General features: G+C 39.2%; 5 long non-coding RNA genes across 6 annotated transcripts; 3 read left to right on the top strand and 2 right to left on the bottom strand.

Annotated features, from left to right (window-relative positions):
- Positions 1-1,921: 1,921 nt before the first annotated feature.
- LOC143303802 (uncharacterized) lies at positions 1,922-17,795 on the bottom strand. Of its 2 annotated transcripts, none has more exons than XR_013060466.1 (4): positions 16,882-17,795; positions 16,588-16,805; positions 13,392-13,517; positions 1,922-3,802 (listed from the first exon to the last, which is right to left on the bottom strand). It is a non-coding gene; the product is annotated as an uncharacterized LOC143303802 (long non-coding RNA). The 2 variants fall into 2 exon arrangements; XR_013060464.1 differs by lacking the exon at positions 1,922-3,802 and adding an exon at positions 13,037-13,145 and having other exon boundaries at positions 13,298-13,517.
- Positions 12,206-13,829, top strand: LOC143303812 (uncharacterized). Its single transcript, XR_013060471.1, has 3 exons — positions 12,206-12,426; positions 12,942-13,442; positions 13,768-13,829. It is a non-coding gene; the product is annotated as an uncharacterized LOC143303812 (long non-coding RNA).
- On the top strand, positions 13,831-15,635 carry LOC117163218 (uncharacterized). Its single transcript, XR_004465440.2, has 3 exons — positions 13,831-14,033; positions 14,150-14,540; positions 15,541-15,635. It is a non-coding gene; the product is annotated as an uncharacterized LOC117163218 (long non-coding RNA).
- Positions 17,796-18,295: 500 nt separating the features above from the next.
- LOC143303804 (uncharacterized) lies at positions 18,296-21,649 on the top strand. Its single transcript, XR_013060467.1, has 4 exons — positions 18,296-18,386; positions 18,457-18,547; positions 18,617-18,828; positions 20,234-21,649. It is a non-coding gene; the product is annotated as an uncharacterized LOC143303804 (long non-coding RNA).
- Positions 21,650-22,426: 777 nt separating this feature from the next.
- Positions 22,427-26,757, bottom strand: LOC143303806 (uncharacterized). The gene is made up of 3 exons (XR_013060469.1): positions 26,675-26,757; positions 23,039-23,177; positions 22,427-22,957 (listed from the first exon to the last, which is right to left on the bottom strand). It is a non-coding gene; the product is annotated as an uncharacterized LOC143303806 (long non-coding RNA).
- Positions 26,758-26,784: the final 27 nt, after the last annotated feature.

Below are 26,784 nucleotides of genomic sequence, written 5' to 3'. Positions count from 1 at the left end.
ATCTCAAAAGGTATACGCAGAGTACCGCCTCTGATGAATGCCGCAACCAGTGGCCACCATGTTTTCCCTTCACTGGTCCGCCCTACTACGAAACATCCCCCTGCGCATCCCCCTGGCCGATTTTCCAACCCCTCGCCAAACCGCGATTGAACCCTTGTACACGTTGGTATGCGCATCAGAGGAATACATTTTGCAGACAGGCGGCGATGCACGAACCGGAGAGCGCAATATCGATAATAATTACGCTGCTGGTGGCGTTTGCCGAATAACTAACCGGACCAGCTTGTTGAACATCCTACACGCGTAATGGAACCCGAGGAGTCAACATGAAAGGATTATCCCTCGGCATTGGGCTTTCTTGAATATTTGCTTTCTTTTCTTCACTTTTATACGTTGCACTTTGTTTTTTGTATTATATGTTGTGTATGCCTGTATTTTTAAAACTTTGGGGCTTTAGTGATTTTCATGATCTATGTATTTAAACATGTTTGAAGTTTGCAATTAATTTCTACATTCAAGGAAACGTTGTTGAAATATTTTGACGATTAATATATACAAATGTTAACGTTAGACAAATATCGGACAAAAGAAGCATCCACTAAATCAATCTAATCAAATCCTCAGTACATAGTACTCACCAACGCCAACCAAATCATCTTATTCGTCAAAACAACCTTTTAAAACTAATAAAATAACGGCTTCACTCTTCAATATATATCGCGTGTGCACACGTACATATATGTACTTTGTAGGATAGAAAAGAAGCAAGCGGCAAAAAGAAAAGAATCGGGTAAGGAAAAAGAGGAAACCAAAGTTCGGATCAAAGCCACGTAACATACATATTAACCAAAGTCTGGCGGTCCGTTTGCAACGCGAAGCGCGCGCCGCGCGTTTGAGGAAGCGCGGAACGAGGAAGAGAAGCCGCGAGTAGAAGAGGACCGCCTTCAAAGAAAAAGAAAAGAAAGAAAAAAAAAGAGAAAAGGAAAAGAAAAAGCGACCGATAAACAAACCGTGGCGTTCGGATCGCGGGCGCTTTAATCTTTCTTTCGAGGCATCATCGGCCGCCTTTTGCGGCGTTCGATGAAAAGGAGGAACGAGCTGGGCTTTCTGCCCTCTACATCTCTTGCCCCAAAATCCCCTCCAAGTCCCTTTCCACTCATTATGGCAACATGCGGTAAGTATACTGGTGTTTAAGTCTCGCCGGTACCCTTCGAACCAAGGGTAGTTACAACGAGGGTACGTCGTTCACTTATATGTATAAGTATATCGGTGCCCTGTAAAAAGTGCCATAGGATGGATACCATAGGCTGAAAACATGGTTCAGAAGCGCGCGCCAGCGTTTGAAGGCCCGAGAGACAAGGACAGGATTGGAAGAGCATCCCTTATTCTGTGGCGGCTCGTTGTACGGCTCGACGCATTCGAATGCTCTCACTCCCCTGATCCTGGGGATTCCAGGTGGTTTCTGACCCCCTCTTCTCCCCTTTGCGCGCTATACGCCCTCTCGAAAATTAGGTAGCCTGGATCCGATGCACACAGCTGCGATCCGTAACAGCGTCGAGGACCCAGGAGGATGCTGCTCGCGGATATCTGCCGCGATTCTTTTTACTTTCTTCCTTTTTTTCCTTTTTCGAGACGGTTCCGACGGCGTTGTGTTATTTCGTGCGTTTGATGTTTGGCGCCGGATACCGATTGGGCTGCATAAGTTGCGGATGTATTCATAGAAAAAGTAGGAGTTTGTTTAGGATGTAAGCAGGAATACTAGTAGATTGAAATGCAATCTGAGCTTGATTACATAGGTTTTCTATTAACATTATTTACCAATATTACCATTCTATTGCTATATAATTGATTACATGGTTAACGATAAAAAGTTTGCAAATGATGAGCTCTCTGTTGAACAGCTTATACATCGATATAAAAAGAGTGTCTCTTCCATTGGATTGCTATTCTGACATCCTTAAGTTCGTATTATCCATCATTTAGGAGTAATTTATCGTATTCGATGTTACAAAGGCAACGCAAATGCGTAATTCTCACGTTGATCAATAAAAGTGCGATTTCTTAAAATTTACTTCTGTAAATCACATTTTTAAAAAACAGCAAAAACCAAATGAAGACGCAAGGCGGTGTGCTCTGTGTGTTCACAATTTATTCTACATTCTCTCATCAGGATACGTATCTAACGAAATACACAGTGTGCGAGACTAAGGAAACTTAGGAAACACCCTATTACCCACAAATATCAGCCATTGTCGCGACCAGTGGGGAATCGAACCAGGTAACTCGGGATCTTGGACGACCTAGCTGTCCAGGTAGGAAAAAAAGCCGGTGTCGGTCCGCGCCGCCCAGAGATAATCCGCGTAGTGACGGTGGTGGGACTTACTTGCCCCATCCCCTCCGTGTGGAGCGGCGCGCTGCGATGTCCAACCCCTATAAGAGGCAACGATACCACGGCTGAAAAGCCGCTGCGAATAACGTGCTTACGCGTGATCATCCGACCGCGATCCTCAATGCCCGTGACAGATCAAGCTGCGCGCGCTTCTTCCTCTCTTTCTCTCCTAGCGAACAATCGTCGTGTTTGCCGACACAATTTCCACGGATTAAAATCGTGAGAGCAAGGAGAGCCGGCTAGAGGTTAAGATCCTTTCTTCGTACGTTTCCACGTGGACGCCGCCGTGTGCATCGTGACGGGAATTTTTCTGATCGCTTCGCCGAAGTTTGACTATTCCGAACTTTGTGAGCTTTCTCGAGAAAGAAGGAATGACGTGATATTGAGCAGATTCGTGCAACTAGAGGTGTATGCTTACACATACATTAAGGAAAGGTAAGTTTGGAATATATAGAAGATTCCTTAGGATACATAGGTGCGTAGTCCATGGTTATTTATCTGGAAAAGAATATCATATTGCATTCTTTCAAAATTGTTGCCATTTTCTCTATGACGCGCCATTCACAAATAATTTTCTATATATTTTCTACATATATACTTTTAATGTTTCCAAATGCATAGAGAATTATACTTTAAAACTACCTTACATCATCTCTTTAGACTTAATACTTAATACCGTCACCTTCTACGCTACCTTAGCTTCTTATCTAAAAAAAAAAAAAAAAAAAAAAAACCAAGACCATCCACACTTCTTTCCAGCTCTTTTCTTTACCATTTCACCAGCTTCGCCGTCATCCTATCTACCGGGGTAGTCTACACGAAAAGAAGAAAACAAAAAAGCACACGCACGTCGCCTTTAGAAATTCTGAAAAGTCGAGGGATCTCGGCGTTGACCACGATCGAGAGAGTCAAAGAGAGTATTCGATCCTTCGTGGACGGTTGACGGGGTAACAGCGGACACATTCGATATCAGGGTCCTGATGAAGGCTTCTCGGATGTCGTGTCAGGCACTCTTGGAACCGAGAAGGGAAGAGAGGCAGGAATAAAATAGAAAGGGAGCTGGAGAGGAGGCCACATTCCTAGACGGCTTACCGATCGGTTATCGCGGCGGCCATCGCTCGTCTTCTCATATCCAAAGGTGGCGGATTTGTTTCTTCCTCCTATCCGACCCTTAAGCAGAGGCTTTCGCGCGGGGGTGGCGGTGGCCGCTGGTTACAAAGGCACCCTAGGGACGCAACAACGGTATCATCTTCAGGGGAACGTAAAGCTACCGAATTTTCGAATCGTTCGAACGTGTCGCTCCGGATTTTTTCCAGACCGATGGCCACGTCCCATGGATATGAAGCTGTCTCGCGTTCTATTGTTTGAAGGCTCGCGCTGCCTTTGGATCCTTCCTTTGCCTCGTCCGATATGCTAAAAAGACAATGCGATCGAATTAATTGAAAGAGACGCTCGGAGAGAACGGTTACGTTTCAGGGGCTGAGTAAATGTTTCGTTCTTGTTTCGAATTTCATCGGTACAATCACGATAATCGTGCCTCGTTGCAGGGCTGATAAAATCGTTAACAATTTTGTATGACACATATAATATATTCATAGAGGTTTGGATGGTAAGCGTGGAAATAGTTTTGTGAATCTCTGTGTGTCTTAAAAATTATCGTCTTGTTAACACTAGGTTTACGGACGTTTTTTTATACCTATCTCTACGAGGACCCGTCAAATTGACGGGTAAACGAAAATACGTATTTTCTTTAAAAAATCGATTTATTCAAATTAAGTCGGAATTGAACAATATTAGGCTTCACGTTTAAATAAATTATTAATAAGTAAAAAGCCTTTTTTTTATTATCACGGAAATGATAACAATAACATTAACGTTATAGGGTAATCGTATTTATTGAGCACATTTTTTAGAAATATACTGAATTTTGTTTGTATATTTTCCGCATACGATCTTTTTTTGCAATATATACAACAATTATTGCTTCTATTTTTTTTGCAGTAGCCCACTTGGCAACTTTTTCGCAATTTGGACGTTGAAAGTGACAGAAATGAAGCGTCTGATCTTTGGCAAAATATGAACTTTCTGGATAATTTCGATCCGGTACACTCTTTACATAATATCCACGCATTTATCGCTGCCAAATATCGAAAAATCGATATCTAAAATATCGAAAAAAAATTTGAAGGGGCCATCGGAAACTCCCTGCTTTCACACTATATTTGCGTGCCATCTGGTCAACGAAGTCCACATCAAATTTTGTTTTATTATAAAAAGCAATGGTTCCTGGAATACGTTTATAATTGTCTTCTACTTATATACCTGTATGTTTGGTGCTTAGAAGAAGGACTTTTACGTTAGACTTATTTTTATACACAGTAAGCGTGCAGTTTTCTGATTTATATAAATTTGAAGAAAATAAAATCACCTTGTTCTTTTTTTCCCTGAGCATAGAGTTTCATGTTTCCCCATATGAGGGAAGGCATTCAAAATATATTTTGTTTGGACGTCAACTGCAAACCAAAACTTAATACCAAATTTATGAGGCTTATTCGGCATATATTACGTAAACCTGTATCGGGCTTTCGTTGGAAATAATTGTTCATCTATTGAGATATTTTCATATGACTTGTAACAAGCCTGGCTATTATTTAAAAATCTGTTCTATATTTCGGATATCAGCGCAAATTTATCTGTTTGTAATCTTTCGGAGGCTATCAATGATCTCGCTTCATATGCGCCCCGGGTATATAGAATTCTTAGAAAACTACGTAACTCAGCAACTATGATTGTCCGTCTTTTTTCAAAACTCGATGCGTCTCGATTTCAGTGCAATCTTTTATGTGTTCCATTATGTGTCTGTCAATTATCAATTCGAAAGCACTGGTTACACAACCCGACATAATATTTCTCTTAGCATAGTCAGTAGGCCCTGCGATATCCTTGAATATCATACGAACGGGCGTCCTACCCCTAGATCCGCCTGCGTTCAGTTTTATCCACTGTATCCCGTCGATTGCAATTTCAATTTCACCCATTACATTTTGGGATGTGCTTGGAATACTCGTCCTTTCATCCTCGAAGTTCAAACTAGAAAAAATACGCATCCTTTTCTTGTTACGAAACATTTTCAAGAAGTTTTCCTCTTCATTACCCGAAGGTCCTTCTATCTCTCCACCTTCAGTGTATTCAGAACTTTCACTGTCAGCTTCGCTTTGGCCTAATTCATATTGATCTTCTTCGGAGGTATCCTCAGAACAATCTTCATTGATGTTGACAATTATGTTCAATATCTTATTATATCTCCTGGATTTACTCATAATTGCTAGAAAAGAGAGTTTAATCAAAAAAAGAAAATACTGTGCCCAAATTCAATTATCCCATTGTCTACAATAACTGAAACTTTTGCACAGTCTTTGAAAAACGGTTAATTTGACGAGTTTCGTAGAGATAGGTATACTACATACAGATTTCAAAAATTAGAAAGCCTAGGAAAAAATAATTGTGTGTATAAATTCTTTAGATGAAATGATTAATTTACGATGCAAAATGGTTAAAATTAAAGCTATGGTTTTTAAGATATTTCATTTCGAAGTTTGAACTTAGTTAGTAAACTTAGTGTTAAAGGTGCTTTTACGTATCTTTCTCATATCACTTTTACAATGCTTGTGTTATGTAAACGATCAGCAAGAGAGAAGTCAATTCGCGAATATTTATGAAGCGACGATTACAACGAATAATAGCGAAACGAATCGAGAGGACGGTCCCCCAAATATCGTGTCCCCTTTTTGCCATTATAGGGAACCACCCATGCATGTGGTATTATCATACAAATATAATCCCTGTACGCCCTTACGCGAAATAATATTTGTCCCGATCGTCGTACGACCAATTATCTTAACTTACGCGATATGTCAACCCCTATATATACGTATCTACATGTGTACACACTTCTATGCGCATATTGCGTGTGTGTAAAAGAGTTTCACGTACTCTTTACATCCTTCGACGTTGTTGACATAGCGAAATAAATAGCAATGACGATTTTTTCCACAGTTTTGACTGTATTGTTAAATAAAAGAATTAAAGATTCTTTTTATTATCGATTATACAGAGTGGTTGGTAACTGGTGGTACAAGCGGAAAGGGGGTGATTCTACGCGAAAAAGGAAGTCGAAAATATAGAATAAAAATGTTTCGTTTGAGGCTTTGTTTTCGAGAAAATCGACTTTGAATTTCCGCTCGGTACGCGTGCGGTATGTTATAACGGATCTCACTGTAGATCGTTGTCTCGATGGAAAAATAAAAAAAAAAAATGTTTATTCTATATTTTCGACTTCTTTTTTCACGTAGAATCACCCCCTTTCCGCTTGTACCACCAGTTACCAACCACCCTGTATAACTAGTATCAAGCTAATACTTAAACCGCAATGCTTGACTCTGCCGCGTTTCTCAAATTTCCTTCTCGTTTCAATAAATAACAGTAAACCCCTGAACGTTTAAACAAAAAATTGAAACGAGAAATCGACGACGATTCTTTCGTATTTTCTCGATCTTACGAAAATGTTTGACAAAAGACAGAGAAGAAAGATATAGAAGAAATACGATTGACAATAGTCAAAAGGATGTAGCATGTTGCTTGAACTTAAGATATTGTTTAGCAAAGAAAATATAGGAAAAGCACGGTTGAAAATGATCGAGGGGTTTTGGCATGGTTAAGACGCGAGAATGTACGAGGCGCTATAAAACGCAGCTCGAGAACAGAAGGAATCTGTTGGAGAAGGATCATTGAGGGGGCACGTATAGGGAACACGATAACAACAGCGGACCATTCTCGGTTTCCCAACTCTTGGAAAACAGTTGGCTCCCTGATTGGTCATCTGTGTGTGATCGAGCACGTTACACATCGACGTGGAGTCGCACAACGACACGCGTTCTCCGTTTCTCTGTCCACGGGTTCCGCGCCGGCAAACGATCCGTGAAAATCTTCTAAATCAATTTCTGCGCCGGCATTTATCGAGTCGCGTCCCTCAATCTCGCTGGATTTAGGATGAAAACGAATGACCTTCGACGGCCAGGATCGATAGACGCTTCTACGCGGATATCAGGCTCGTGCATTTGTCTCGATAGGAGGGAAAACGTCGATCCGAACTCGACTCTATCCTAAAACCCCAGCCATCCCCTTCGTTCCTTATGCCCTCGTGGTTTAACATCCTTAACCGTAATTTTCTTGATTGCCCTTCTGCGTTATCGCACGACCACGATTGTAACGTCGTGATATTTTACGAATGAAAAGCCGATAATGACACCGCCAGGTATTCCATTCTCGTAAGTTGAATTTAGAGTTTGCTAAATTTTGTGTTAGATGAAGAAATGTATTGCATACGTTTAACATGCTTATGGTTGATTGGATTCCTTTATATTTCCTTATGATTTTAGTTATACTGTTGATCGAATCATCCCTCTGTTAGACATTTCTAAAATCATAGAATTCGAAGTTAGTTAATACGATAAATTAACAACTACTTCAAATGTTCAAATCTTTAGATTAAAAACGGTTTAAATAGTTCAAATCGAACAAATTTTCCCCATAAATACGGTGGAGTCTCGGTTATCCGAGTTCCGTTTAATCGAAATTTCGTATTATCCGAGGTGTTTTGAACTTTACCATAACTTCATCTTTTTCAAATTTCAATTTTAACTCGTATAGTACGAAAACGTTAATAGTTAGGCACATCGTGAAAGCAGCGAATCAATCTTTCGACCGATTAAACAATGAATTACGCCTAAATACGAGCACAATATTACATTAGCAATATGTTTTCTACGATCTTATTATACGATTTATAAACGCTAATAAAACTTTCTGTATTATCCGAATTTTCGATTATCCAAGGTAGATCCGATCCGCATCACGTCGGTTAGTCGAGATTCTACTGTACATAAGTGTGTACTCTAACCAATTGGAAGACTTTCTTAAAGTTCCTCGCTATACCTTATCGCGATCTTTCCATACCGTATAAGAACGCTCAAGACAGAGAAAAACCTACTAATAGCCCCATCACCTCGTACACTCATCCCAGACCCAATGATCCACATCACAGCGAGCGTGGTTCCCTTCGTTTCAAGCGCTGCCAAAAGAACGTCCAATCGAGATTTAATTAAGAATTCTTCAAACTAGACAGCGTACGATGGTTTCGCGCGGCTCGCTCTGATATATCTAAAGTCTAAAGAATCAACGTCGCTGCCAGAAACGTAACATCGGAACAAGACGCGGCGCAGCATAGAATCAAAGAGGAACGACAGGAGGAAGACGTTTGGAGGTTCGCGTTTCGGGCCGGTAGCACGAACAAGGTAGCTTGGTTCGTTCTCGGCATCAAGCAAAGCATTCCTTGTGTCAGAACTTCACGACGATCCACCACTGTTAAAGAGAGAATCGAGCAGACGAGAGAAGGAAAGAAAGGTCAGCGGGATACTTCGACGAGGGGCTACTGGTTTCTCCGCGTGGACCTCTAAAACTTCTCCCGTGATTCGTTCCTTCGTCAAAAAAGTCGCTGCGTGCTCCCGTACGCTCGTAACGCGTCACAGCGTGAGTTTCATCCGCTTCTATCCACCACGTCCGTACGAATTTCAGCGGCATTTCGTCGCGTTCCGTATGAAAATCTAGTATAAGAAGAAGAGAGAGAGAGAGTGAAGGAGCCGTATGGAACGCGGTAAGGCGACCGACCAAGTCGGTGGAACGATCTGAATTTTAAACCGTAGAACGAGAGACCCCGAAACAACATGGAACCTGCGAACGATCTTCCAGATCGTATTGATCGATTTGATTCGTTGAGAGGGCCTTTGAAGTTACGGGTTTGGTAGAGCGGTGCTGATAGATTGGGAGGATGGAATTTGTAGCAGAAAATCGATCTTTGATTGCGTGGTGAAATAGCCATATACGATAGTCGCAAGTGTAGCGTTGGTATTTTGTGATAAATTAGTTGTTGTCTGGCATATTGGACGTAATTTTTTGATAAAGCATTTTAGTTGAATTGCAACAAAACTGAGTTACGAAGAATTTTAGTATATAAATCTAACGTTATCGAAGCACTACATCATTGCGTTCTCTTTTCGTTAAAACTAAAAATCTAACATCTAAAAACAATTTATTGATAAGAAATAAGAGACCATCTCATTTTCTAGCATCGCGAACATGCTCACGACCGTTTTTCGTCAATATGTGGTGTGAACACGGCATAAAAGGCACTGGCTGGCACGCAGGATCCAGTAAGGGAGCAGCTCTTCCCAGCTATACGGTCGCGTCCGTCGAATATGACAACAAGATCGGTCAGACCAGTGACAGGGGTGCGTTCGTACGCGCGTGTGTTGCATTCGAGGCGCAGGAAGGGCGAAAGACGCGGGGACGAGCCAGCCTCGTGCGAAAGAAAGAGAAAACTGAGTGGACATGGACAGACGGACCACCCCGTTTGCCGGCGATCATGTCCCGATCACGTAAACTAGCCGCCCCCTCATCCATCATGCCTTCGTCGTACATTGTCATGTGTGACCAGATCGATCTCTTTTTTCTTCCTGTACCTTCCTCCTCGTCCTCTTCGTCCTCTTCGTTCGAGACGCACCGGTTTTCCTCTTGCGTGTTCTCCATCTTGTTCCGCCAAAGGCGTCTTTCGCGGGCCCAACCTCTCGTTGCAAATTGGCAGGGAAAAATAAACCGCGAGAACGCTCGAGGCCGACGTAAATGTACCGAACAGGGGTGGTCAAGGTCTCAAGATCCATAATTAGAGTCAATATCTCCGGTTGTTCGTGATACTGCTTTAGATCGTTTGCACGTTGCTTGGATTAGAGAAGATTCTTTTGTACGAGTATCATTGGCGAGAGAATATTTGCTTTGTATAGAGTAGACTGCAGATGTTTATTAGATGACGATTTGTCATTTGGACTGTCACTCCCTCGGAATACTTATAATTTCTTCATTTAGGAATCTTCTATTTTTCTGCGTGTCGTTCCATCTTTGTACAGGATGAAAAGACTAAAATCTATTTAACTGGAATTGATTCGTCTTTGATCATTTTTAATCTCATAATTGTAGAAGTTTCTTGTTAAGGGCCAACCCCCTAAAATCTGTCTGGAATATCTGTACATTAATAAAATACAATAAAACAATTGTACATCTGGATGAATACAGATTTTATTGATAATTGTTACCGATGTGTATAAGTACTAACGATTTAATGATACATTTCGTTCAAGACGAATAATCCACCGAGATAATTTATAATTGTATCATGCACCATGTCCTAGTCTGTTTTAGATTGCACGGTCTGCTCACCCCAGGCTGGACAGTACATAGCTAATTGCTGATTGATCGTTTCTGAATAACGCAATTAATTGAACAAGAATCTTGTTGCTTGTACAAGAACACGAAGAATTAAAACATAACCTGAATTCCTACTTTCTGTTTTTCTTGCTGGCATGTCCATATTTTTTCATGTGACAATCTCGTTACCCATTATTTAACTCTGTATAATTAAATTTATCCCTCCGAAGCTCTCCTCTCCAGTCTATAATTTCAAAATATTCTCTGACATTGTTATAACACTTTGCAATGATTAGTAAAATAGTAATAAAATTCAACTCACCAAAGTCACAGATCTAAACTAAACCCGAAAAAAAACACAGCATACATAACTTTGTCATCCTAAGTCAATAAAATTTCATTCGTAAAATTAAGATAACTAACACCTACCAAAAGAAAGATTCCAAGATATCTGACCCTAACCTGTTCGCCAACAGTTTGACCATAACTTAAAAATTAGTTACACAACTTCAAGAATCTCTTTTAGAAATCTGTAAATCTTGTAGGAAGGATGAACAGAGAGATATAGAGTGGAAGTACCGATGCAGCGGTCGATCACACAAAGGGTGAGAAACGAAGGGCAGAAAACGAATAAAGGAGACTCCCGACTACGGCACGTGCGAGGGCTGCGAACCGCAAAAGAGGCGGCTTATATTATTATAACCGTGGGCAGGTGGGCGAGGCACTCTATTGGCAGTGCTAACGAGGGATCGGTAATTATTACCCACGACTTAACTCTTAGCTGCTCGTGCAAAGACCTTTATTGTAATCGCTCACCCTTCGTCCATTCTTCTTCAAACCCGAATCTAGTTTGCGGGAATCCTATAACATGACTGTGGCTAAGGAATTAATACGCATTTACGGATAGAATTCCGACGCGCTCCTCGTATTTTCACAACTTCTTTCCCAAGTTCTGTACAGGTATTAGAAATAGGGACTAAACTTTATTGTTCAAGATAATTGGATACTAATAATTGGATCTATTAGTACCATCTTTTGATAAAAATGATCACAAATGGTTCTTCAAAGTCGTTGCGAAGATTTTACGATTTTGAGATTCGATAAAAATAAACGTTAAGTAATACAGCATGACTTAGTATAATTTTATGATGATAAAGATAACAATATCTCTTTAGATCTTGTTTAAATGTACGGATAGATATTGTATGTATACATTTATTCCAAGAATATTCCTTGAAAGATGGAATCTACTATTATTATGATAATAATTTATATAACAGAAGAGAGGAAATAATAAACGTTATTTAGATGTACTTATATAAAAGAATATTTACATTCATGAAGTGTAGAATATTTATATTTACAATATTTATATAATTATGAATATACACATATGTGTATTCATAATTAAATATATACATATGTATATGTACGTCTATTGTTTATTGAGAACGATCATGTAACACTGGATTTCGTGAATGTGTTAAGGTTCATCGCATGGCAAGTTTGCCAGCAACCGGGTCGAACATCGTATCAGATGATTTTCACGTTTTGATGGAGTTGTTGACCCTTGTAAAGGTATCTGCGTGCCGCCACGATTATACACTTTCAGCGCGCTAGTGTGAATGTACGACTACCTGTCCGGTCAAGGTGGACGATCCATCATCGTGTCAACGGAGCGTTACACTATACGACCAGGAATTTCTAACATTCCCCCTCGTGTACGTATTCGTCCTCTATCGAGTTTGAACGATTTTTTTTTTTTTTTTTTTTAAGCGGGCCAGATAAAGAATAGCAAAATAAGAAGGGTGCAATCTTATCGCGAACACGAGGATTAAAGGAAAAAAAATAATATAAGATTGAAAGTGAAATCGTAAGAAGCACGAATATCGTTGAAACTTGTTTCATTCGTGCGCAGAAAAACGAAAGATATACGGTTGACAAAGAGATAATGAGTCATGACATGAGTGATGAAAGATGTTGTTGAGATTTCGCGTCTACATTATTTTTATTTCTTAAACTAGCGATAATGTAAAGTCAATTACTTTTGACAGATCAAGGAATAATATTCCTAACTAAATATTCATGAAACAAACAACTTAATTTTCAAACTTTACCATGCAAAATTTCCAACGGTTCTTCATTCCACAAACTCAAAAATCTCATGCAACGTTAGCATCTTTCAATTTTTGGTTAAAACCCAAAAGGATAATCGCTTATTTCTTATCTTCCCTAGGAACAAGCCTTCTGTTCTTGTTGGAGAGCCAAGTATCTGTCGAATTAGCGGTAATCCTTTTTAAATAATAAATCTTCCGTTAAGTGTAATGAATCCGTGAAAAACGAGGATGGCTGACAAGTGCAAGGTGCCAGGATACGAGGCGTCTTTTGTAGAGGTTAGGACGACCAGTGGCGATAAACGGTGCCAGCGATACAGACGTAGCTGTAAAATAGGCCAAGACTTTAGAACGATACACGCTGCTTGCTGCTTAGCCTCGTTATTAACCAGGACTTGGATATTTGGATACCCTTAATCTCTTTTCTACGATTCTACAGAGTCTAATCTGCCTGACCGAACAATATCAAGTTGCCTACCGCGATGCCAGCGCTACTCTGGACTCGTTATCTGATTTTAAAGGGCACGTCATCGAAGATGATCCTCCGTTGACAAAAGGTGTCAAGACCGAACCTGAATCGTTGTCCGGAATTTTTCCCAAAATTGCCAGCGCCGTTTTACCGGGTAAGCCTGGCAGGACCATTTTCTGCTGCTTGTTTGCGTGCGTCAGGTTAGACCTTGTAACGGCATAAAGGTTTCCTGTAACAGGAACGCTTTCATGAAGATAGATTTTTGTATTGTTACGTTCTTTTTTTTTGAGAAAATATCATATTAATTATTGTATATGAATCGATCAGGAGCATTAGTGTTTAGAAGTTAATTTTATTCTATAATCGTAGATATTACTATTTACACTTGCAAAGAATTAAAACAATAAGTTCATTACACAGTCCTTCGATTTGAAGGTTTTCCGCTGAGAAAAATTTAATGAAACTTATTTTAATTTTAGATGCAATTGACACGCGTGATAAAATAAATGATTGATCGAATGCTTGCGTAAATATTGTGAAGGATAATAGAGATATAAGGAAAGAGGAGTTATACAAGAAAATACCACGTTTTAATGAAACTTGAAACTACAAATATAATTTTCCGCTATTAATCATCGTACCATAACTGCAGCTCGATGCTATGAGTCAAGAGAATAAAATCGTTTAAAACAAGATTCGTATCGACGAAAGTGGAAACCGCGGCAAAGAAACGGTAGAAATCAAGGTAAAAGACGATCACCATTCGCTTTCGTATACTCCCTTCCCCTCATTACTCACAATCAGTCGAACGTCTGCGCGGTTATGCATACGAAATACATAGCTGCGTATATCCTTATCCAGGCCAAGTTCATCAACTGGGAGAAAGAACACTGAACACCTAACAAGACCAAGAAAAAGAACGAAACGCAGAAGGAAAGACAGAAAGAAAAAAACATATACGCACACGGCAGCATCGTCGAGATCCTTCACGAGTCAGTTCGATGAGGAGAACGGCAGAGAAACGATACGCGATGAAGATAGACGAATACAGTGGAATCACGAAGGGAAGAGAGAAAGGAGGAGCCAGTTCAACGAGTTCTAAGGCGGTGGCGGCCTTAAAAAGATGTCGAACGCTTTGATGTTTGCCGCACGTCATCTTGTGCGCTACCTCTGCGAGCTGATCCACGCTACAACCAACGACTAGCGAGGGATTGCCGAAAGATCGCGATCAAGAGGGTAGAATCGCGTGCAGGTACCCTTTAGTCTTCGCAGTTCGCACGAATTTGCATCACCTTGATGGTTCACTCGTATATACTCTTTTTAAAGACGTGTCTTGTCGACGAATAGTTCACGAACACTGTTTGCAAAATAGATGCTAGCAAACATTTATATTTATATATATATTACACCTTTTGGTTTGACCTACAAGCTTGAGACGTTCGATTAACATTTATGTCCATGTCAAACATTTCACAATTTACACAGCTTAAAGAACTCATCTCGGAAAAACTGTTATTACTCTTTAATACGTTCCAAAAGAAATTTGAATATGTTCAACGAGCCTTCAGTCGACTTTTTAACATTTTCAAAACGCATCTCCTTTTAAAAATAATCCCAAATGTCTGGTATCGATAACTATATCGATGGTTCAATCATCGATATGGACCGTATTATACGGCTACGTGGAAGTTTTCCGCGTGATGCGAGTTCCGCTAAGCGGTATCGCGGCGGTCGATCGATTGCGAGGACATCAATACTCATTAACGTTCGTTGCATCGGCGTTCGGATCGTTCCGGACAAAGATTTCAGTGACTTGCCCGGTAACCATAACGGATGACCACACGGTGAACGTGCAGGTCTACAAGGGTTGATGACGATGCCAGGATCACTGGTAACACAAATTAAGGCGCAGTAGAGGAAGTTTTCATTGAAAGCTAGGAACCACAAAGAAGCAGTTGGAAAATGGACAAATATCTACGAGGCCATTTTCATGAATAGAACTATCCGAGATGTCAGACTTCTTGTAGCTACATATTTCAATTTCATTGTCCATTCATAGTTGATATTCAATTTTAAGATTTTTCAAGATATTCCTAAGTTTACTGTCGAAAAGAAGCAAACGGCTAATTGTTACTAACGTACATATTTTTACAACATGAACCATAACTTACATCCTCAGATTCATCCAATAACCATCATTCACTAGTAACTTAATACCCAATTTCTAACAAAGAAACATTTCTAAATTCCAGGAATACACAACAAAGATATCAACATATGAATTATACAAAACTCAAATAAATCCAAAACACCATACAAGACTTTCCAAATCACAGCTGGAATAACCTGGGCGTGTGCTTTCGAGGACTTTCCACGATCTCGAGAAATGAAGTGCTCATCGATACTGTTCTCCTGACAAATGTGCACATTGTCGGTGAACAGCGTGCTTCCAACTTCACAATTACACCGTTGCTCGATTATTCGATGTAAAAGGAGAACCAGGATGCTTTCCATCGATGGGAGTCGGCCGTTCTGGACGAACGGATCGTTGAATGCCGGCAGATCCTTTTTACGCTTCCTCCCCAGAGGATCGGTCGCTTCCTACGATTCGTCATCGGCAAAAACTTCTCTTCTCAATGACCGAATGTCGCTGAATGTGTCCCGAACGACGTATCCATGAACGGGTGCACCTGTAGCTACTGGCCGCTATTGCCGAAATAATTCGGGCCATAATAATAAGCCTGGAGCCGGAACGAACACAAGGACGACGGCCCATTGACTCCGTTTTTCGTGCGAGTGAATAGGAACGAGACGAATTGTGCACACGATGAATCGGCACCATAGCTCTCTCGAAGCTAGTGGCTCCTTGAATGAAGATGTCGTCGCTGTTTCCGCAGAGAAATAACATCGAGTCGATCCTGCGATTGTCCATAAATTATATCCTCTACTCCAGTTTGCTATTTCCCCGGCTATTCTTTTCTATTGGTATTTGGGGATTTTTCCGGTTAGTTGTTTACTTACCTGCGCAGCTGAGTGAGATGGCATTTTTTAGCAAATTGTCAGCGTAAGAGGGGCCTGCGGTTAGTGCAGTTTTATTAGCTGTCTGGCGTTTATAAGGTGATTTTCTGGGTTGGAATTACTTACTTTGTAATGTGGCGGATCGGTATCAACAGGACGCCGATAGGTCACAGTAATAAATTTATTTTATGTATTATATTATATAAATTTATTTTAATGTATTTATCTTAAGTATATCTAGATAACGACAGTTATTCATTCGACTAATGAAAAACGGTTACCTTCCATGAATGTACACATAGTCGAACAGCGACGAGCTAGGAATACCGCTTGCAACGTCTTATTTTATTTGAGACAATCCCAACGGTTGGAAGAATAATTGGTTTCTCACATGCTGTGACACATAGCTATAGGTGCACTTCTAGTCGCAGGGGCAGCAGCGTGTAGAGACCTGGCTATTCCAAACTCGAGGTACGGATGTAAAATAATGTATCTGGACCTATGGCAAATAACTCGAGTTAAAGTAACTTTTATTTAATTTTAGCGAAATGAATTAATTTGAACAAAATTGTTACCTTATAGAGATTTCCGAGTAATAAATCTTCAACTATGTATACATATGCACGTTATCAAATTTTCAGCTTTGATTCCTTCTTTGCCAGTACGTCGCTAAAATATCCTAGATCACGCAAGTTGGCGTAACGAGGAAAAAGTCATAACGTTTAACTCCCCGCGAACAAAACATCCTGTACCCCAATATCGATAACTACCCAATTGTGCAGCCTCTGGAGGTTCGTTTCTGATGTAATCAGGGAATACGCAGGGGGTGCTACTAATTGTAATCGTATAATACAGTCGACCGAGGGGTAACGGGCATCGCAAAGAATTGATTCTGGTTACGTTAATATAATCAGAAATTCAGGACTTGCTCGTCCCTGCCCTTATGAAATATGTACCACGGGAGTTGACAATATTCGCGTCTTATTTATTTACCGCCCATAGCACGATCGCAGAAAATCAACGACCCGTTTCGAGCATTTGCTGCACTCTGCACGAAAATATATTATGGCACGACAGTGGGAAGTTTTTAAGAACCAAAAAAGTGTCCATATCTCTGAAATGTTCGTATTTCAGTGCGCACAAGTGTTTATTCGATTATAGATCAACTTATATGATATTTTTCAAAGTAATGTTATTTCTAAATTGAATATATTCATTAAATTTTGATTACCATGATTAATTGAGTCCTCTTGCACAGGTATAATACTTTCATACATTAACAAACTTTGCAATGAAACAAACGAAGGAACGAATTACACGACTATTCTGTATCATTGTGCAAGAAGCTGCTGTTTTTCCAAAAGTTAGCTATCCTTCCAAAAGAATATAGAACGTTATGGTAAGAAATCACGAGAGGAAAGACTAATAATTAAGCCACGTTTCTAACGTTTTGAACAAAGTTTCGAATTCAATTTGTCCAGCGGAACTCTCATAAATTCCTAGCCTATAAACATCTGACGGTAACCTCGCAATATCTAGTGCAACAAATAGCGTGAAACGAGAAACGTTCCGCGAGAGAATCGCAACAAAGTAGTAAGTAGATGCGTAATGTCGAAAGAGGGCAGCTTGGCGGCAGTGTATTAAACATCAAAGACAAGAGTAGGAAAGAGAAAGGGAATCTGAATGGTGAGAGGAGGAGGTTGGTAAAAGTGGGCAAGATCGCGCGCGCTTGAAAAGGCATCCATCGGCTTCTCTTTCAGCGGCGCGCATGAAACGAGCGCGCGGTATCGGCGCGGCGATGGAGCGGAGAGCGCGCGTAATCAATCAGTTTCATGGGAGCACGGAGGCCCGGCGCGTTAATGCCTGGTAGAAAACTGAATACACGCGCGGTTACCGCGCTCGCCAGACGAGGATTCGGCCGAGTGCAACGCGCAAGATGAATACGGGACCGACTACGAATGCATCTTGCACCAGCTACCGTTCTCGTTGGATAGTTGCCTCAATGCCCGATCCCTGTGTGCACGTGTCTTCGTATATATATGCGGTGTCTCAGAATTATAGGTCAATTAGATTGGTGATGGTAAGGATTGAGAATATAGGAATATTTTTGTCTAAGGAATATGCAATTGATATTGCTTTACTTTCTTTAGGAACACAGCTATACACGCGCGTTATGGATACGAGTTGATACGTTCGGTAACGAGCATGACCTATTTGGAATGAGCAGTTGTTAAGTGTGAAGTAAGAAACGGATTATTGTTTGATGATATATGAAGAATAAGAATATTCTGTTCTTGTATTTTGTTACAGTACTTTTCCAAATGTGATGAGAGAATAGAAAGTTAAGGTGTAAATAGTGTTGTCCGTGATAGAAGAAAAATCAGAGACTCCGGTCGCCGGGATTTGAACCCGGGTTCCGAACGTTCGTAATCTAAGGCGCTAACCACTACGCTGCCGTCGTTCGACTCTAGTTAGTGTCCAGTGGTGGTATTTGCTGTTGAGTGCCGCCACAAAGTAGAGTAGTAAGTAGTTAAAAGGTTTCCAGCAGTGTTAAAATTGTCAATTCACGAATATTTGGTATGAAATACTGCAAAACTATAAATTTTACCGATATTTAAGGGACAAAATAGGGAACAGCATACTTTACATATGAAACAATACATACACAATTTCCTATTTCAGATTTCACTGAAACATCATGAAAACGATCCATAAAGTTATAAAGTGGATTGCTCATTGGCAAATGCTCAAAACCTGCGCTCTTGAAACTTCGTTATTAAAACTTAAAACCACGTTGTATGTATATATATATGTACATACGTTTATCAGGCAAAAAATGTTATTTACAACTGCTCTTATCAGCCCTCACATAATGGACTAGTAGTTCTGAAACACCCTGTATATATGTACATGGTATGTTACGCCACTGACGAACGCATTGTGCCAGCGTAGCGAGTAAACGAGTCACGCTGCGTCACGTTCTGGCCCACCACCGCAGCAGCAGCAGCCCTTCTCCTTTTGTACGAACACCCCGCCGCTTTTCAGCCCGGCCAGAATTACGTTACGCCGCTTTACTATCGGCCAGTTTATATTCGAGGTTTATGCGGACCTCGGCTAGATACACGTGAATAGCGTTTTAATCGAATCGCGCCGCAGCCACGTAATGATATTTACTCCCTTCCTTTACCGTGCACTCCACGTTATAGAATGGGGGAAGACTCCCCCTTTCGCCCTTTTTCCCCCGTTTTTTGATATGTCTTTGTTTTTCGTCCTCCCTTATTTGTTCTCTGTTCAGTTGTTTGTCCGCAGATTGGAAAATTGAAATCTTTTGGCTAGTTCCTTGGCCTTTGGTACCGAATTTTGAATTCTCCAATTAGATTGGATATGATAGATTTGGTACTTGGTTTTTAGGTATTTGGATACTTGGTTCCTTTTGCACGATCGAACTAATGACTTTAATGAAATTTTACAAGTTATAACTTGCAAGGTATTTATCATTTGATAAATATTCTTGCGTAAGATTAACGAATCTAGTAATAAAGTTAACGAAATTTTGCAAGAATTATATAACAAAAAACTTATAAAACTTCAAAGAAGAAGTCTATAATTTATAACCTATAACTTGTCAGTTTGCTAATATTATTAGTTGGTAAATTATTGTACACAAGGATCCTGGTGTGATAGTTAGAACAAAAGTTACTTTTAATCTGATCACCTTCTCGTCTTCTCACAAATTTTCTATTTTCTATTTAAATATAAACAAACTATTGTTAACACACGTATTTTTCAAGTTATCACAGATATATATCAAAAACTTTAAAAATAGTGTGCCAATATATTAACTAATAATAACAACTCTATATGTTTATCTTTCTTACCTGATTTCAGCAGATAATAACTCTATACGTTTTTCTAACCTCATTTCAGCCGCTCAAGACATCAATTCGTTGGCGTGCAAACAGCGAATCGAATTCCGAGTTCGAGGACGGAGAAGATGAAAACTGTCGAAATATTCGCACATGCCTGCTCATAACTTAATGGAGTTGACAAGTCGTCGACGAGGATGATGGACTGCGCTAGATCCAGGGGATTCCTGCAACCCCAACGCGGGGCTAAAAACGGATTCGCCACGGGCAGCTGCGGCGACGCGACTCCTCTCGCCTTCTAGCTCATTTTCCTCCTCCTTATTTTTCGGGGGAAATCAACTCTCTCACTTTCTCTCTCGTCCGTGTAATCGGTTTTTCTGTTGTGTCACTTGAACATGGCAGCCTTTGTGCACACGCGTGTTTTACACGAGGTCCGTGTCCAGAATTATGCACGGGACGACCCCTCGTCGGAACTTCGAGAAGCGAAAACCACTTTATTATACGCCCGTCGAAATTTTCATTCATACTCGTTTTACTTCGTCATGGTTCCTTAATACCGTTCCATGCTGAAATATAAACGCGAACGTGCGTAACTTATGCGTAATAGGTTCATTGTTTAGTCTACAGAATCTTCCTTGAGTGAAAAGTTAGTCAGATGTTTAGTAGATGATAATGGTGATGATAGATAGATAGACTTATATAATTATTTTTTTAACCTTACTTCGATTACTCAAAGCATCAGTATAGTATTGTGAGATAGAGACAAACTGTATTAAATTAGTGGAACTACCTTTATGGAATCTGGTAAGCGATGGTTTTCACGTGTTCAATTATTTTTTGGTTTGATAAATGATGTCATAACGTATAACAGTGATATTAAAAAATAAAGATGACTTATACAGATAGTGAACAAAAATTGAACGTGCTTTATAATTTCAGGAAGAGGAAATTTAGATCGACCGATATGGAAATGAATTTTGGTAAATTTATATCCGATGGTAATATATTGTTGTCTTAGTTACAGTTGATAAAGTAGAAAATGCTATACAAGTATGCTCACCTGATATGCATTTTATTCTAATGGTTATTTTAATGTCATTTCCAACGTTACCGATACAGCAAAGAATAAGATTAGAATATCAGTAGCGGTTGGAATTAAAACTAAATTTTACGTATCAAACTATGAATAAAGTAGATGGTATAGATAAAGAGAAAGGATAGATAAGGATTATCAAGTATTCCTAGGTAGCCGATGTAACAATTATCTTTCTACTAATACTACTAATTTATTAATCTTTCCACTTCGCTATTTTTTCTTCTTACTGCTTTTGTATGCGAAAGAAGAAATAACTGTTAAATACAGTTTCCAGGCTTAGGTCTACTGCAATTTTGAACTTACTTTCTAAAGCGTCATTACATATCTTTACATTAACAATTTACACTAACATTTGATGTTACATTATGATTTATATTTCCACTTAAATACCAATAAGTATTCAATATTAACCATTTTCCTTTTCCAGAGTCACTTAACCCTTATACATAAGCTTATTGCATATTAACACGTTCTTACATTCCATCAACCTGCAAGAAGTTCTACGGAAAAAGCAAAAGAATATGAAACGTGTTACGCCACTATAAAAGCGTCTTGCATATGTATTATTTAATTATAGAACTCCTCGATTAGTACGTGCTTCGCAAAGACAAGATCCAGTCGAGCCATACTCGATGATAAAAGTAAGGTCTAACGATTGTCTCCAAATTGTATGAGGTAACACCTATGCGACAAGGTGAAACCGATTAAAAGGTGACATTAATCGAGTTACCTCGTGCAGCGAGTGCCTAATCGATCATAGACTTTCAATTTATTACGAAAGCCACGTCGACGATCGTCGTCTGCATACTTGCGCGTCATTGAACGTTGTAGCGTGAGAAGCACGCTCAAGCGATGATGTTAGAAGACTGCATTTGTGATAACATTCGATTTCAAGGCCGCGAATGCACTCTCTTACCGATGCTCGCGCAACCGGTTCCTTCGGATTACATCGATAGTCTGGCAAAAGATGCGGCGCTTTCGCGTCACTGTTACTCATCAAGAAAAACGAAATTTCAAGCACATTCAGAGATGTTCTCGAAATGTTATTAATCGAAAACCATACGTGAAAAATATGATAAGTCGTATTTTGCAGAAGAGTAATTTTAAAATTCAATATTATCTTTCCATTTGATTTTGCGATTAAACAGGTGTCTTTCGTTATTCTGAATATTTGGCAAACTATAAATTATTTCAAATACAAGCTATATATATATTTAACTATAAATCAATTGTTAATTCTCGTTAATCGTAAATTGCTATTTATCTCGTGGGTTGTTTGATAACGGCAAAAATTATCTTAAGAAATTATAACATTTACATTTATGATCTTAAGCAATAAGAATTGTAAACCAGTACATACGTATAGTAAGTGTATACACCAATTTCAATTTTTACGTTTAAACGTACACTTTCTTGATACATTCTCTGCCAAATTGCTAATGCATTTCGCATAATATATACATATTAGCATTAAACCGGCCCGGCCTTATTTCACACCGGTTGCTCGGCAAAAGGGCCGAATTCACTTTCACAAAGCCACACGAAGTGAAGTGGAAGACTCCTTTCGAAACGTGGCAACGAAATCCCGTCCCACGCCAGGACATAACCAGATCATTGCCGATTTCATGGATAAGATCGAGTATAGTTCAATTGTTTCCATCAGCAACGCGATCGTCTTTGTTTAAAAGCCTGAAACATATGTCTGTGAATAACCTGCCTGATGGTGTATCGTGCTGAGACGCGGCTGCTCGTGACTAATGTGACCTTCACCCTTGCCTCGTTTCACCGACTGGTCATTTCTCTTCCAGTGGCCAGCTAACTTCTTGAACTAGCACCGCAGCCGGTCCGGTTGCCAATGTTTAGGTGATGGTATCACGAAAGAAGATTTCTTCGTTGTGTCGTCGATACTCTGCGAATTTTTTTACCGAATAATTTTTATTATAACGACAAACAAAAGGGGAAACGTCGAATATATTTTTATTGTATTTTATGTATCTTCTTATACATTTTATTTCGTGTATCTTCTTTGTTATTGAATAATCTGTTCTTCCATACTATTCTACGAAACAGCAAATACTTTCTTGCGGATCTTAAGCGAATTTTTAATTCAGTAATAATGAAACGAAGGAAAAGGAGCAACCTGAGATATTTCTTTGTTAAGTCCTTAATCCTCAAATTTTTTGCTGCATAATTTTTTCTTCTCCAAAGTAATCCAATAACGACGGAACCGTAGACGAATAAGAAATATTTCACAAGATAAAATTAACGTGCCTTCCATAAACGATCCGTTTCCTCGTAAATATTAGAACACATCGTTAATGTAATAAAGACGAAGAAGAGGAACAATATGAAATATTTTACTTCGACGTGAGATTCCATGCTGGATCTCTAATAGCGTGCAGGTCTCTTGCTAAGCAGTGTTCCTTTTTGTGACTGCTGTTAGGCATGCTGTTAATCTGGTAATACAGCTTTTCAAGTAACGTCTTCGCGGTTATTACTGATTACTATCATGTACGAGTGAAAGACAAGATGAAATATTTGATGTTCATAGGAGATATAATTTCAGTTTAATGACCGTTTTTCGTTCGATAATTTTTCTTCGATAGTAATTGATGACGCGGTATTACAAGCTTTCGCATAGGTACGTGATGAAATCGCGGAAGAAGAGTAAGATGCAATGTTTCGTGTATTTAGCACGTTCTTCGATATACATGCACATGTACTTGGCTTGATCGTATATCTTTCGAAATTATCAAAAATTTAAATAAACCGACAATTTCTTGACACTGAATCGCACAGGAAAAAGAATTAATCGAAGTATTTAATCGAAACTCTATATAGTGATTATATAGTGATTGACTGGATAATAGATATTGGCCTTTGTAATAGGCTTTTATATAATCCTTTGATTTCAAACGAACGCTATATCTTGAGAACATTATTATATGCGACTTTATAGATTATGCTAACAAGTAACCTTGTTTCAAATGATATTTTAATAATGATCTTATAGAATGAATTATGGATTACACTCATATTGAATAAGAACGGTTCATTGAAAATACCACGATCTTTAATAAGTTAATATTTCCGGACAAATTACAAGAGAAAATTTCGCTTGCTCGTTGTTCTCAATTTCTAATTGTACGCGATAAAAGTTGTTCAAAATTGAATTAAACACGAACTGTAGCAAATTACAATTAATTAATACCCGATCTATTCTCGACGATAGATTTGTATCGTTTTATATCCTTCGTAAACGTCATAAATTACAAGAAATTCAACGCAAAGCCTCGTATATCTTGAAACGCGAAGTATCCCACAAAAGCATAAGATGCTGCACCAAGCTCCAAAGACACAGTGGGAAAAAGGGAAACGAAAAACAGTCTGAGGATCACGTAACGTCGTTATTCAACGTTATTCAACTCGATTAAACGTGTTCCTTTGCACCGAACCACCCAGTTAATTCGCACGATATCCATAGTCATTTCTTTTCCGGCTGGTCGCGGTATCAGAACTTTCACGCTCGAAATGTTGGCTGGCCATTGCGAAATCAGATGATATTTACAGAAACGTGTCGGCTTTTCGCTTGTTCGCTTTATAAACCGATTATATCGTAGAAATTGTAAGGAACGATGACGCCGACACAACAGCCAACTGCCGGAAGAATTGCAGCTGGTGTACGTGTTGTTGGATGGGTCGTTAGTATTCTTCAAGGTCGCGATCGTTGGATGCTCGGAATACATAGGGCGTTTATAGAGGCGAGATAGGCCTCGAGCGTGGGCGTATCTCACTGCTATGCGCATCTTAATTAGATACGTGTATCGGGCATTGTGGCTCGTGTAAGGAACCCGAGTGTGTCAGCTATTTTTGGCCAATAAATTGAACTTTCCTCGCATCACAATGCCGCATACAAATAAAAATACGCTCCACGGGACTGCCTTGCAAGTGGAGGAATTTCGATGAAGTTCTCGAGAAATGGTTTTAAGGTTGAATTGTATAGTGTACGAACAATGACTCACGAAAGAGGTTTGGATACTTGTAGAAACTCTGAACGTGCGTTGTGTACTATATAAAATATTCGAAATTTTATTAGCACTGTAATGAGATACAATTATAACTAAAATTTCGATATGGTCTTGAATTTCTGTATCGGTAAGTAGGTTTTGTTTACCGTAAAATGTTAATACAATATTTCGCCGTAGCAATTTTTAAGGCACTTGCATAAAGATTACAGTCTTTATCTGAGTATTGAAATTCCCGAATACTTGGAATATATCAGTTGTCAGAATGGATTTCTCGCGCATTGAGATCTTCCTGATTACATAGACGTAGATACTTTCACAATCAGAAAGATTGACATAATTAACTGTCTCGACGAGACTTCTGTTGTCAACAGAATAGGAATACCTTTCACCGATTATTTGCGCGCTTATGTAATTCACCACGAAATGTTGGAACGACAAATTTTCTCGGAAAAATTAACTTTTGATAGGAAGAGTTGAATAAACAAGGTAACTTGCGATTCGAGCGTTAGGAAAATTAATATATAAACTGATTTCTATTAATAATATCGATGAACTCTCTGTGAACTTAATATTTCCTATATATCTCGTATAAAAATCGGAGTCAATTATTAAACTTACTAGAAAATAATCGCTAGACTTAAAAAGGAGCTGCAGTATCCTTTCTCAAGTCAATTGTCTAAACGAGCAGCAAACTAGCGAGGAGGTGACTAGATGAAAAGATCGTTGATTCCATTTAGAATGAACGTGAGAGCGGAAATAAGGGCCGAAGGTGCCGCGAATTAGGCTTCATTGTTATCAAAGAAACGACAGGAAGAGGAGCTATCGTAAGAAAGAAGCTTACGCATAATGGGGAAAATCAGATCGGCTGGTTATGAAATACGAGATCGTTTACCAACGTTGTCTTGCAACAGACTCGATGAAGTTTCAAAAGTGAAACGATTACCACATTTCTTATTCCCTGTTTTGTCGTGTGCATATTTACATCGTTTTTGTGTCACCTCGATTGCTACGGTAACACTCTTTCAACGCGTTATCGGCTCAAAATGCTTTGCAAATACATTTTTCTTCTATTTGTATTTAGTTTTCATATTCAATCGATGTGTAACATAAGCGAAACGCAAGCTGCGTTGTTTTCTTCTGAAAATAAATATAAACAATCTATCGACTTATAAAAGTTAATAAATTATCTTCATTGAAATTTTGTACAATTTTTTTTGGAATAATACATACTTTCTGGATATATTACTGTGAGATAATAGAAAATTATTTCGATTTTATATCAGGTGAAAATCTGACATTTCGTTTATATACCGTAAAAGCTTTTATATAAAATATAACGAAACGTATTCGAGCTTTTATTGTCTTACGCGATACTTACCTTCGATATTATCCTTTTGTCGATACAGACACCTTGAATGCGTAATAGGAAACGATCTTAACATACTCGAATCTTAGTCATACATCTCCCGTTTAACGTCACAAACATTT

Source organism: Bombus vancouverensis, chromosome 2, assembly GCF_051014615.1.
Source record: "Bombus vancouverensis nearcticus chromosome 2, iyBomVanc1_principal, whole genome shotgun sequence".
NCBI lineage: Eukaryota > Metazoa > Arthropoda > Insecta > Hymenoptera > Apidae > Bombus > Bombus vancouverensis.
The sequence above is the reverse complement of the archived record's forward strand: the minus strand, read 5'-3'. Positions and strand labels throughout refer to the sequence as shown.